Here is a 13033-nt window from a genome sequence, read left to right as displayed (position 1 = left end):
TGTATGACAAGATAATTGGTGCACTTAATACTAAACCTACATTTCACTCACACACACATTCATACAGGACAATGTATACTTCGGGTTGTATTTGGTTGAATTAAACTAACCTAACTACAATGCTATAGACATTTATTACATTTCAATAGAAGAAGATTTAGTTTGACATAACAGAAAAAAATTTAATACATGAAAAGAATGTTTCATAAACATGCACAGAAATTCGCTACTTGCAACAAGATCAAATAACACATTTCCCTTTTATGTATATATATATTAAAAGTTGAATTACATGAAAAAGAATTAAACCAAAGACAAAACAAGAAAAAAGAAGAAAAAAAAACTTCAAGGGTCAAGATATATTTAAAATTCAGTGCAATGAATACATATCGTTGCAGGCAGAAGAGAAAAAATAATTGGTTAATCATTCAAAAAAAAAAAAACTTTAGTAATATTTTATTGAGTCTTTGTCTCAATAGGAGACATATCGACAGTTTTATGAGTCTTCGTTTTTACGTCGATAATAGCTCCTTTTTTTTTTTTCTTAACTCTCTTTACGCACTGTGGTTTGTGTCCATGAGAGTATTCAATTGGTTTTGTTTTAACTATAGACAACTAATTGCTTCATATCACATATACGTTTATATTTTTTATTTTGTCACTCGACACACTTGATCTAAAATTTCAAAGTTTGTTAATATTAGAGAAAAAATTATCAAATCCAGTCACAGATATTGGGAACATATTTCCATATTCCGGTATTCATATTAACTTATTAAACAGATTTCAGTTCGTTGAATTTAAGATCACTAATTTTTTTCCTAATATAGATCTTATAGTCAAAAGATTCTAAATATTGAATAGTTTGGTTTCCGATCGTAGGGGAAGGATTTGTTTCATGGTTCACTAATGGAAAGATTCGTTGGAGGGGCACACTGTTTCGTAGGTTGCTAGTTTCACTCGCAAAGTAAATTTGAGTAAGGATTAGGGTTATTCTTATTTATCTTACGACCCGCTACTTGTTTTATTCACATGCAGTAGTTAACATTATATTCCACTTTAATAGTTACAAAAATTAATAACAACTCAACAAAAGGTAATTTATGACAATTTACGCGGGAATACTATATATCACAAATAGTTAGTTAATACCGGGTGTCTAAAATCTATGGCAACCTAACAAGACCAGGGTAAATATCGAGCCCATTACATACATACTCGTATATATATATATGTATTCATATTAATCAATACAATAAATTTCACTTTAATATCTATCGTAATATTTCATCGACGTTTAAATTCTACATCACCGTTCATATTCGACAAGTATTCATATTTTATAAATATTTATATTTATTTGGCTCAAAGACAAAACAAAAACCCTGACTATCAACATTCACCTTTTTCCTTCATAAGGTTGCAACATTGTATTTCATATGAATAAACCCGATAATCAATAATCATTTTCAGTTTACTAAAGATCCGCGTATATATACAAAAAACAAAATAGCTGGTGTTATTTAATGAGTTGACATAAGAGGTGGAAAATGCAACAAATAGAGCAGGCACGTAACTTTTAACACTATGTAAGTACATATATAGATGTATATACAGAAAAAAAAATCAATGTTATTCGAAACTAGTGGGCCCAAACTATTAATACATACACACTATATGACCAATCAATAGAAATAAAAACCAGAAATCAGTAATCAATTGATATAAGTTGTATGATCAATGAATAACGAAGGTTTCTAGGAATCTGAAAGCATAGTGTACCTTCTCGTCAATTTCTCCCGTGGTGGATTGAATATCGCGAAAATGGTCCTGAGTTGTGCTGCAATACCTCCACGAATTGCATCCCTCGATGTCTCAGTTAGTACATACGATCGAAATAGGTGATATGAAATATTGTACGTTTTCATGAGTTTCAGAAACCGGGGGGGGGGGAGGTTGAAATTTAAAAAAAAATCTCGAAGTAATGAAGACAGAGAGAGATAGAGAAGAAGGAAGACGAAGAAATAGTGGCGCCAAAGACTTAAGTGGGAAATAACTAACGCTACAAAGACAGAAATCGAATTTCGCTCTCAACAAAATCCATAGCCAAAATATTCTTAACATGCCAAAAGGGTGGTCTACTCAAATACGTAGACTCAAGGAACGCCCTGCTGCCAAGGATGCAAGTTCTGTGTCCATCAGATCCCAATCCCACAAGAATTTGGTTGTAAGATTGAAATCCGATCACCGTATCCGGCCCAAACCAGCAGGTTCCCGGAAATCGTCCGGAAGGTTAGAGAAGGCGCTAATTTAGAATTTCAAGAAAAAAAAAAATCATCCGACCTCTTGGAAACTAGAAGATTCCAGAATAGAGATGAAATTAGAGTAATAGCTAAGATATCCCTAATTAGAGTTTGCCAAAATAAAAAAAAATTAAATAAACTGAATTTTGGATCGGTGACTTCTATTGCCAAATTTCACCGATGGCTACCCAGCGCAGACATGCCACCGTCTGGGATGTCGTTAATTTCCCTCGTCTAATTAAACTAAGAAAAGAAATGAAAATACTTAAGGGGACTAGGGGTCGACATCCGGGTACGCTATAACATAAATATTAATTTAGTAGCAGTTAATTTAATCGGATAGTCCGAACTGAGTTATATGAACACTGCACAATAAATAAATAAGGTAAGCAACAAAACAAAAAAAAAAAATCTCGGAGAGGCAATGAATGCTAAAGGTACAAATGACCGAAACCTGTACTTTTCGATGATCACAGGATATAGCAGTTGGTTTTCTTAATTATCATTTCTGTCATCCTTTAGAAGTAATTCCCACATGATGCTACTCTATCTATTGAAAGGCTTAAGATCTGGGGCTGTTGTTAGGAGGTACATAAATGCAAAGTAACACACAATTCCCAACTATAATTTACTATCCAAGTAGCAAACTCGGTTGGATGAATGCACTGGTGTGGAAGTCAAAACGCGAGAGATTTTTTTTTTCTTTTCTTCGTAAACGTATTCATATTTTCACTATATAAAATTCACTAGGCCTATCCATTTAAATATAGGGGTCATCATCTCATTCGTATTATATATCATATTATTAACATATCATTACATTCATTCATTATCTACTAATTTTCGCACGAAGTAATATTTTATAGACACCCTATTTCGTACATTTTACACGCAGGCCATACACATATTTACATTACGCAGTAATAAATATATATATATATATAACTATCACAATCTATCACGCTCAAACCACCACACGATCACATTCATCGAACCACGTACTCTTTATTTCGAAGCACCCAAATTGTATTTACCTTGCAGGTTTAAAAAAAAATCATACATGTATTTACGGAAAGTTAAATTGTCAACGATTAATCTATTTCTGATTTGTTGATAAAACTGAAGCAACAATGGAATTTTCTACAGCTACGGGAAAAGAGAATTTAATACTACATTTTTAAACGAACAGTAACAGCATATGGACTTTACTTCTATTAAGAAAATAGGTGTTCTTTATTTCAGCGGATTATTCATTAACTACTGGACCTAGCAAGCTGAAATTTTCAGTACAGTAAGATCTCATGCTATTTTATACGAAGGTATACTCATCCGAACCGAAAACCATGTCCACGGGAAGTAATTTGAGAATAACTGTCCAAAATCAAACAATCTAAATCACTAAGTCATGCGATGTCGTACTGTCAACAAACAATTGACTACCGAAACCGGACGCTGTGGCGCTGTAGTGGAGGCATAATTTACCGTGTACTGAAATGTATACTTGTACTCATTAATCAGAAATTTAATATTTACTCTGGTTTATTTATGTTAGAAAAATGGTACTAAATTAAAGCATATTTATACACTGTCCAAATCGAAAATTCACACACTCACACAAAACTACTAACTACATACACCACTGTTAGTACTATATATAAAACAACTAACTAAACCAAACATGCACCATTTAGTTACATGCATGTTGACAAAATAAATACTCCCTTCTGATATATACCGTCGGCTCTATTTAATTTAGAGGGGGCAAAATGAGAAAGGTAAACACTAGGTCCAATTGACCTGACCAATTGTTTACATAATGACTACCAAAAGTTGATGCCCGGGGGGCACCTTAACGAGGTTTATGGAGGGACCCTTCCCCTGAAAGGGGAAAAGGCCCTAAAACGAACAATAACTAACCCATTCCCCCGCTAGAACTGGTTCAATTTGGAAAAGGGTATAGGAGCCCTTTTAAGCTAACTTAAGCTGCCATTATGATTATTTACAGTACTATCAAACCTACTACATACATGCAATTACGAAATAAATAATGATAAATCACATTTACTGTATACACGACCAACATGCACTAATCAGGTCGTAATGTCCCTAATCCCTAATTGAATTTGGAATAACAAAAAAAAAATAAAGTCACTCTTTCACTTCTGCTATTATAGCTGGGCAGCAAACATGGCTTCCTAGAAAAACAGAACTGGATGCTTCACTAACTTATTGTTTCTTTACGGAAAATGTAGCTTTTTTCACTGTTTTGGGGGCTCCTACACAGCCTTCAGTGTTCAATTATGAAATTAAATCATATTTTTACCTGAATTCTATTAAAATCCTAGTTCTTTTAACGCAGATAGGTAGGCGAAAATATAAGCTGCGTCTCATAAGGTGTCTTCTATTATTCTAATAACATTGCGCCGAAAAAGCCAGAGGTAGGAGAATTCCTCCAATCAGAAAGAAAACTTTAGCCGCGGAAATTACAAAGCGAATGGAAATTTGGTAAATCCAGATATAACCGGATCTGAAAGTGACTATGGACTACTGAGAGGGGGTGAGGGAAAAATTAGGTACCTGACTAAATTCTACATTGGTCTGAAATTAAGAAAATTTATATCCAATAACGGAACTATGTTTCGGTATGACGTCAGAATGGTAAACCTTGTAACTATTCAAGTTATATATCCGAAAATGGGTTTTACACTTAATCAAAATATAAATAAATATATTATACAGTGGGAAATATGGTTATTAATGAAACCTTTCGATTCATTGTATTTAATTCGAAGTAAAGGGAGTAAATAAATTGTGTAGCTAAACCGAAATTGAATGAAAAAAGAAAAATTACTAGGTACAGGGTGCGTAAAAAAAAATTGCCATTACTTTCAACTGTAATGGTACATTACAATCTGGAAAGAATCGATGTAACTATTTGATGAACTGGTATATCTACTCTATGGTTCTTTATCTACCACGTTGCCACATAGTGCAATTCGCGTTTCTAGACGGAGACCCGGAAGGTATACAATATTTTTCGCTTTATTTTGACTTGTAGAATAGTACTGTATAATCCGTGGACACCATTTCTATTTTTTTTTAAGAACACCTGATATATATATATATATATATATATATATATATATATATATATATATATATATATATATTACCACTGGTAAGAATAAATTAGAAATTTTCGTATCTATTCCATCAGTATATCTATCAATTATATATTTCAATATTATTAAGTATTTAATTAATATAGGAGAAACATTGTTATAAATTACCAATAAAAGTATGGTTTACAAATTTACTATTACTTCGAAGCCATACTGTGTAGCTTAATCTTCGTCAGGCTTACTTTTAGTACCAACCCAATATCGTTCAGGCAATTGAAAAGGAACAAAAAATTAAGTACTCTTACAAGAAAAGTGATGTTTACAATTGTACAAGCAATTTAAGATGATACTGTGAATCCGAATTGCTTATCTAGCCTACTTTAAATCTGCATGCTCCAGTGATTTAATTTTCTGCAGAACATCGTTAAGGAAATTGATCAGGTATTTCAATAAAAAGATAGAAGATGCCGGTTTAGGAAGGTAGAAAACGTGGTGATTTGCTGCTGTTCCCGCATTACGGAGAGTAAGTGTATCTTCAATAAGCTGTTTATACTTACAAAAAAGGTAAAACGAAAAGGCACTTGGAAAACTTGGAGAAAATTATTACAAAGTACAGTAGTAAGAAGTTTTGAAAAGGTACTTCCAGCTGAGAAATATAACTTTACGAGGTCATGGTGTATCATGGCATAATACGAGGTTACGGTACAAAAATAATAAAAATAAAAACCGTTAGTTACGTTCAATATTTTTATAGCTTATGATTTCAGTGACTTTCTAATCTTTATCAGGATACTTACAAAGAATGAGTAAGGAAATTTGAGATTAATGCAGAAAGTAAATTTACATTAAAAGAAATATACTCTTAGAAAGTAGATTTTTTAAAATTTTTATTTATTATTATTATTATTATTATTATTTTGCAGTAGTCTAAATTCCGAAGTCTTGTTAATTTTATCACTTTAAAAAAATCTTTGTTCTACATTCATTACTGTTGTTAGCTCGTAAACTAAATGAATGACTAAATCACGAAACTGCAAGTAACCAACTTTACAGATAAAATAACTATTACATGGTGTTACTTTTACTAATAAAAATGTCTATGATTACGTACCTCTGTTTGTACCCCATCTCCAATTCGAATAAAATACGATATAAAATTATTCAGTATGAAACAATGATCTATATATGATGTATAAATATATTAGTTACAGTTTTTATGCTGAAATAAATGCAAAGATAAGTTCGAAATTTCTGAACCCTTCTCTTTAATATGTTCCCTATTTTATTTATTTTTTTTTTCTAGTCCATCCCTTCTAAGTGTCCTGATGAAAGTAGTATAGTAAATAAGTCAATGAAATTACTCGTAACCGATCTTACTCATGGTATAATCAATTAGTCTCCGAATCTACTCTTAACCAATTTCCCTCAAGCCGTAATCAATTAGTCACCGAAACTACTCTTAACCAATTCTCTCAAGCCGTAGTCAATTAGTCACCGAAACTACTCTTAACCAATCTCTTATCAAGCCGTAGTCAATTAGTCATCGAAACTAGTCTTTACCAATCTCTTGTCAAGCTGTAGTCAATTAGTCCCCGAAACTAGTCTTAACCAATTTCCTGTCAAGCCGTAGACAATTAGTCACCGAAACTACTCTTAACCAATCTCTTGTCAAGCCGTAGTCATTAGTCAAAAAAACTAGTCAGTTAGTCACCGAAACTACTCTTAACCAATCTCCTTCAAGCCGTAGTCAATTAGTCACCGTAACTAGTCTTAACCAATCTCTTTCAAGCTGTAGTCAATTAGTCACCGAAACTAGTCTTAACTAGTGTTGTAAAATTTTCGGAGATTTTGAACCTGCTGGTAAAAAAGTTTTTTCCGGTTTCTTTCCGGAAAAATTGAAAAAAATTAGAAAATAAAAAATCTTTGTATTAGGTTAGTTTTACTAGTAATGGAACCATTTTTTTTTTCGAACGTGTGAAATTTCAATATTGTGAATATTTTTTTTAAAAAAAAAAAGAAGCATTCGAAAATAAAACATGTAATTATTTATGAAAATTAATAGTCTGCATTCATTTCCTTTATGTGCCTTTTAGTCGTTTATTCCTGGTTGTGCATTCATTAAAGAATTTTTACAATTGCATACACAACATCATGAAGTGTTTCTGTTGCAACAAATAGGGCTCTTGAGTGAAACTGAGTCCTTAATGTGCTCTTTGATCTGGTAAAAGTTTGTTAATTTTAACCAAATTACTTCTTAAAAGAAAGAGCAGTAGGCAAATTTCACTAATGCTCATGCACTAACACATATAATTACTATTATTTAATATTCAAATACAGACGTTAATATAAACTTTATGTACAAAATTTTGTATGTAAACAAATACCTATTTTCTAGTGCGACAAATTATCTATATATATAAAAATGGAAGTGACTATACTTGTAACTTAACAATTCTTGAACCACCAGACTGATCTCGATAAAAATTTTCAACATAGAGAGGTTCGGATGGATTTTGCCGTTTCACTTTGAAGGTGTAACTTGGAGGAAGGAAGTGCGGATATATATTGAAAATTACCAATCTTAGTGTCGAACCCATACTTTTTGGGGTTGCTGAGATGAACAGTGACATTTCCGATGAAGCTTAAATTCAAATTCAGCACTGCAACTCGGAGGAAGGGAAGGGGATATATATATATATAAAATTGTGGAAAATGACCGATATTAGTGTCAAAACCATAGTTTTCGGGGTCGCTGAGATGAACAGTGACACTTTCAATGCCGTTTAAATCCAAATTTATCCCCGTAAATTCGGGGAAGGGGAAGATATATAAAAATAATGCAAAATGATTTATATTAATGTGAATCCATAGTTTTCAGGGCCACTGAGATGAACAGTGACATTTCCGATGCAGTGTAAATCCAAATTCAACGTCGACCTTAGGGAAGAGGAAGAGAATGATATATAAAAAAATGATCGAAAATGACTTATATTATTGTCGAATCCATAGTTTTCGGGTCACTGAGATGAGCAGTGACACTTCTAATGCCGTTTAAATCCAAATTAAGCGCCGTGACCTGGGGCGGGAATATATATATATATATATATATATATATATATATATATATATATATATATATATATATATATATATATATATATACACAAATGATCGAAAAATTTCCCTATTCTAGTACAAGAAACATAACTACTCTATGATCTTAACTGTAAACTATTAACTATAAAATAGTTTTCATTTTAAAAGCATAATGTAGTAAAATATTCGAAAATCCCAATTTTTCCGTTTTTTTTACAAACTCGGAAAAAAACGGTAAAAAACTTTTTTTGCCCAAAATTTCCGTTTTTTTTTTTTTTTTTTTAGGTCTTTACAACACTAGTCTTAACCAATCTCCTTCAAGCCGTAGTCAATTAGCCACCGAAACTACTCTTAACCAATCTCTCTCAACCCGTAGTCAATTAGTTATCGAAACTACTCTTAACCAATCTCTCTCACAATCCTTCCACAATTCTTCATTCCTACATTCTCCATACTTAAATATTCCTTTTTGTTTTTCTATTTTTTAAAAATGACTTCATAGTCAAACGACTAATGCACATGCTTTCTGTATTCGAATTCTTGGGTTTAACCTTAGATAAATCTTGGCTAATAGCTCAAATACTGGTTCCAATTCCACTTTAGGACCGATACTTTCATACAACTCGATACTAAAAATAGACGTTAAACTTCAATCTATCAAACAAACAAACAAAAACAAAGAGAGAGAGAGAGAGAGAGAGAGAGAGAGAGGAAAACAAATGAATATAGCAGATATTACTCGAGAAACTTAACTACAGTATATTCTTGTGAAAGTAAATTTTAAATCCTTTAATATTTGCTCTTGCAACTCATTCAAATTTATCACTATCTTTAATGGATACTTTTAGTACACGAGATACTATCAATTTAAACATCAAATATTTTGGAGGCACTGTACACCTGTACAGTCATGTTACAAATTAAAGCAGTCATCTTTCAAATGTATTATCCACCCATACATAGGACTAAGGAAAACAAGAAGCGCATGTTTCTGATCTCTCTGAAACCAGTGTGGCAAAGCTTTCGAACACATGCGAGTAAATCGTTTGCATTTACATTTTGTATATGACAATATGAGATAGAGAAGAAAACGTCAGAGGAAAGGATAACCGGAACGTACGTTCGACAGGAGTTATTGCCTTTTAACAACCTTATACAGTATCTTCAAGTATACTACTGATTTAGAAGGAATACGTTAAGAGAGACACCATCTTGGTAGGAGGCAGAAAGGTCAAACGTATCCGCTTTACTGATGATATGGCTCTTATAACAGGATTTTGGAATTTATGTCAGACAGACCATCGCCGTTAAAATGTTGCTTTTTCATGTGATTTCTTTAAATCTATGATACTTTGTTCTTTCGACAAATTGCTTAAGATCACAATATTTCTACCTTTTTATCAATGTTAGTTTTAAACAGGTCATCAAATAGTGGATAAAAACTATACATTTTAAGAAACATAGAAGCTGAAATGAAGCTTTATAGGTCACTAGAAGCAATCAATAACGCATGGTTTCAACTTAGATTTTGTATATATGAACCTTCGTTAAAACTTACTTGATTGTACAGTGACTTAACCAAACGAACTCAATTATGCAAGTAATGAGGTTGTACAAACCAAGTCAAATCTATCCAGTTACTGTGTCACACACTCTCTCTCTCCCTGATTTCGGGTCTTCAAGTACAAAAGTTAGCAAGTTTACTTTTCGCTGGTTAAACGTTATTCTTATGTTTTATTCACACAATGATCACGCTGGATAGTCAGTCACATATCATTATACAGGGTGTTTCAAAACAACACCGACAACGTTTGGGAGATGATTTCTGACACCAAGATAAGACAAAAAGTATACGCCAACCTGAGTGCACAAACGACTAATGGGAAGTAGTATGCGCCCTATCCAAATATCCAAGTTTCACAATCCTGCGGTACTTCGTAAACAAGTTTTACAGAGGTAGTTGGTGAGTACTTCAAACTATATATCCGTAGTTAAACTCCCTCTATAAAAATAGTTACGTGAGTACCTTAGGATTCTGAAGCATGAATTTCTGGGAAGTGAAGTCTTGACCCGACTACGGTAGGTCCCACAGTTTTGGAGCTATGGACTTTTAAAATTTATTTTTTCATGTTTTCGGCAGCCTATAACTCCGAAAGGAAGCATTTGTGCACCCAGATTGGTCGATACTTTTTGTCTTATCTTGGTGTCAAAACTCACCTCCCAAACGTTGTCGGTGTTGTTTTGAAACACCCTGTATTTACGTGAAAGAAAATATAAGTTAGACTTAAAAGAGACACGTGCTACATAAATAAGTAAATAACCGGAGAAAAATATTTAGTATGTTTGTAGATTATGTATTAACTTCCATTACTGTTTCTCAAAGCATCGGTAAGTTTATTTAGCCCTGTGCAATAAGCATCGTTAGGTTTATTCAGCCTTGCGAAACAAACGAACAAACAAACAAGCCACATTCCTTTCTTCAGAAAGGCCATATTTTCACAACCGCAAGTATTTTAACTTGATTTTTTTTCTCTCTTTTGCCTTCTCTTATGAATAAAAGAAAAGAACTTTTCAAAAAGAGGTGGGTAAACACGAATTTTTGAACAAGATCGTAAGTGGCGCGCAAAAACCATTTTCAAATTCAGTTTTCCACTTATGGACTTCGAAACAGCGAATATATTAAGCGAACTTGTTCGTCTCCCTCACTGGTACTACTTTCTTTTCTTTTATTATTATTATTATTATTATATTAAAGTTGAGAGCAGAATGACTTCTTACTAGGAAGGGATGGACAGGAGGCTGTCAATTATAAAGCAGACGTGTTTTTTTCAAATTGTCTGTAAAGCTGCATTTGAGCTTCTAAGGACAAACAACTATTAATCACCCTAGGAGCCTCACGAACTCGCTCTCAATTCTGTTTTAAAGTGAGGCCGATAAAAACGAACGAAATTCAACGAATATTTGTGGTTTCGAATTTAAAAAGTACAAAGTTAAGTAGTTAAAACTTTAAATCATTCAATTCATTATGCAAGTGTAAATTCAATAAAAGCTCAAAGCTTGGACAAGAAAGGGAGGAAGCTGGAAACTAAATCCGGGTCCTCGGCTTATCATGCCGGTGTATTAACCAGCATGCTACCCAAACCGTTCTCTGAACAGCCACGCATTTTCTATTCTCGCGGTCGGTGTTCATACAATGTGATGTTAGGAGAATTGGTTGATTTCTCCCATTATTTCTCATACAATACTGAAATGGATGGATTAGGATTTATTGTTCCTTTCAGCAGCAAGGCTATATACGAGGGGCGTCCAATAAATTATCTACCTAGACAGGAAGGAACGAGCGGAGCATAATGGCGCCTGATACACACGCTAAGATCATTGTGGGGACCCCGCTATGCAATTTGAGGTCAGTCGGAGCAACGCAATGGTCGTGACCAGAGTGTTTGTGTTAAGCCGCGTAGTGAATATTTGTGTGACGCCAAGAACAAAGGGTTTGCAGAAGATGGAGCACTGCTCGGTCATCAAATTTCTCACTAAGAAGGGAAGAACATGCCCTCTAGCCCTTTGGGGATCCTATGGTACAATTTGTACCATACGGGTGTTTCATGGTACATTGCGTTATAACTCTCCTATTTGAGCTTTTTCGTCCGTTTTTTTTTTTTTTTTTTTTGTGTGTGTGTGTGTTTTGTTTTATTTTGTTTTGTTTTTCAAGTCCAGAGGCATTGTAGAAGACCTTACGTATGGTTTCACACCTTCCTGGGTCGAGACATAGGAGGTGATGACGTCATAATTCTAAAATATAAATTTTCATTTATTAAGCCTATGTTCATTATCTTTTGGCGGGCTTATTTTTGCACGTAGAAGACTGAAATTTTGCACAAACATTCAGTCCACCGAGTAGTATTTACCAGATTTTTTTTTCAGATTTGTGAGTTAAAAAAAGGGGGATCCAGAGGGGCAAAGGGTTGAAAAAGGGATATTTTAACCCGAAAAATCCCTTTCTTCAGGATTTTCCCGCCTTATATACATGAGGGAGACACGTGAGTCATACCGTCTGAAAGGCAGTTTTATTCTGAAGAGAATGATGGGCGAAACATGACCTTAGGGTAATTAGGGATGTCTCAGGAAATTTTTTCCCTGAGATCACAGTGTTTTGCGGTAATTTGGGGTATTGTGGGAATTCTTGATAAAATTTCTCCCGCCCTTAGTATTCAAGATAGAAACTTGAAATTTGGCACACACATTCAGTATACCAAGTACTATTTATCAGATTTTTTTTAGATGTCTACGTTCACACAGGGCCGTTCCAGAGAGGCCCAGTGTGAAAAAAAAAAAATCCCTCCGAAAGTGTACCCCAACGATTAGTCACGAAGGAGCACTTAGACAATACTGAGTTCAATAGTTACATATACTACGCTTTCCAAGCACAAAAGGGTTGTGGATCGTTCGGTCTCAAAGTATGAGCACCGATCTCAAGTGTGGAAGGTGTGTGGCTGTTGAGGGAGTGAAAAG

Source organism: Thermobia domestica, chromosome 7 (assembly GCF_964235325.1).
Source record: "Thermobia domestica chromosome 7, izTheDome1.hap1.1, whole genome shotgun sequence".
In the NCBI taxonomy this organism is placed as follows: domain Eukaryota; kingdom Metazoa; phylum Arthropoda; class Insecta; order Zygentoma; family Lepismatidae; genus Thermobia; species Thermobia domestica.
Note: the sequence above shows the minus strand (reverse complement) of the source record.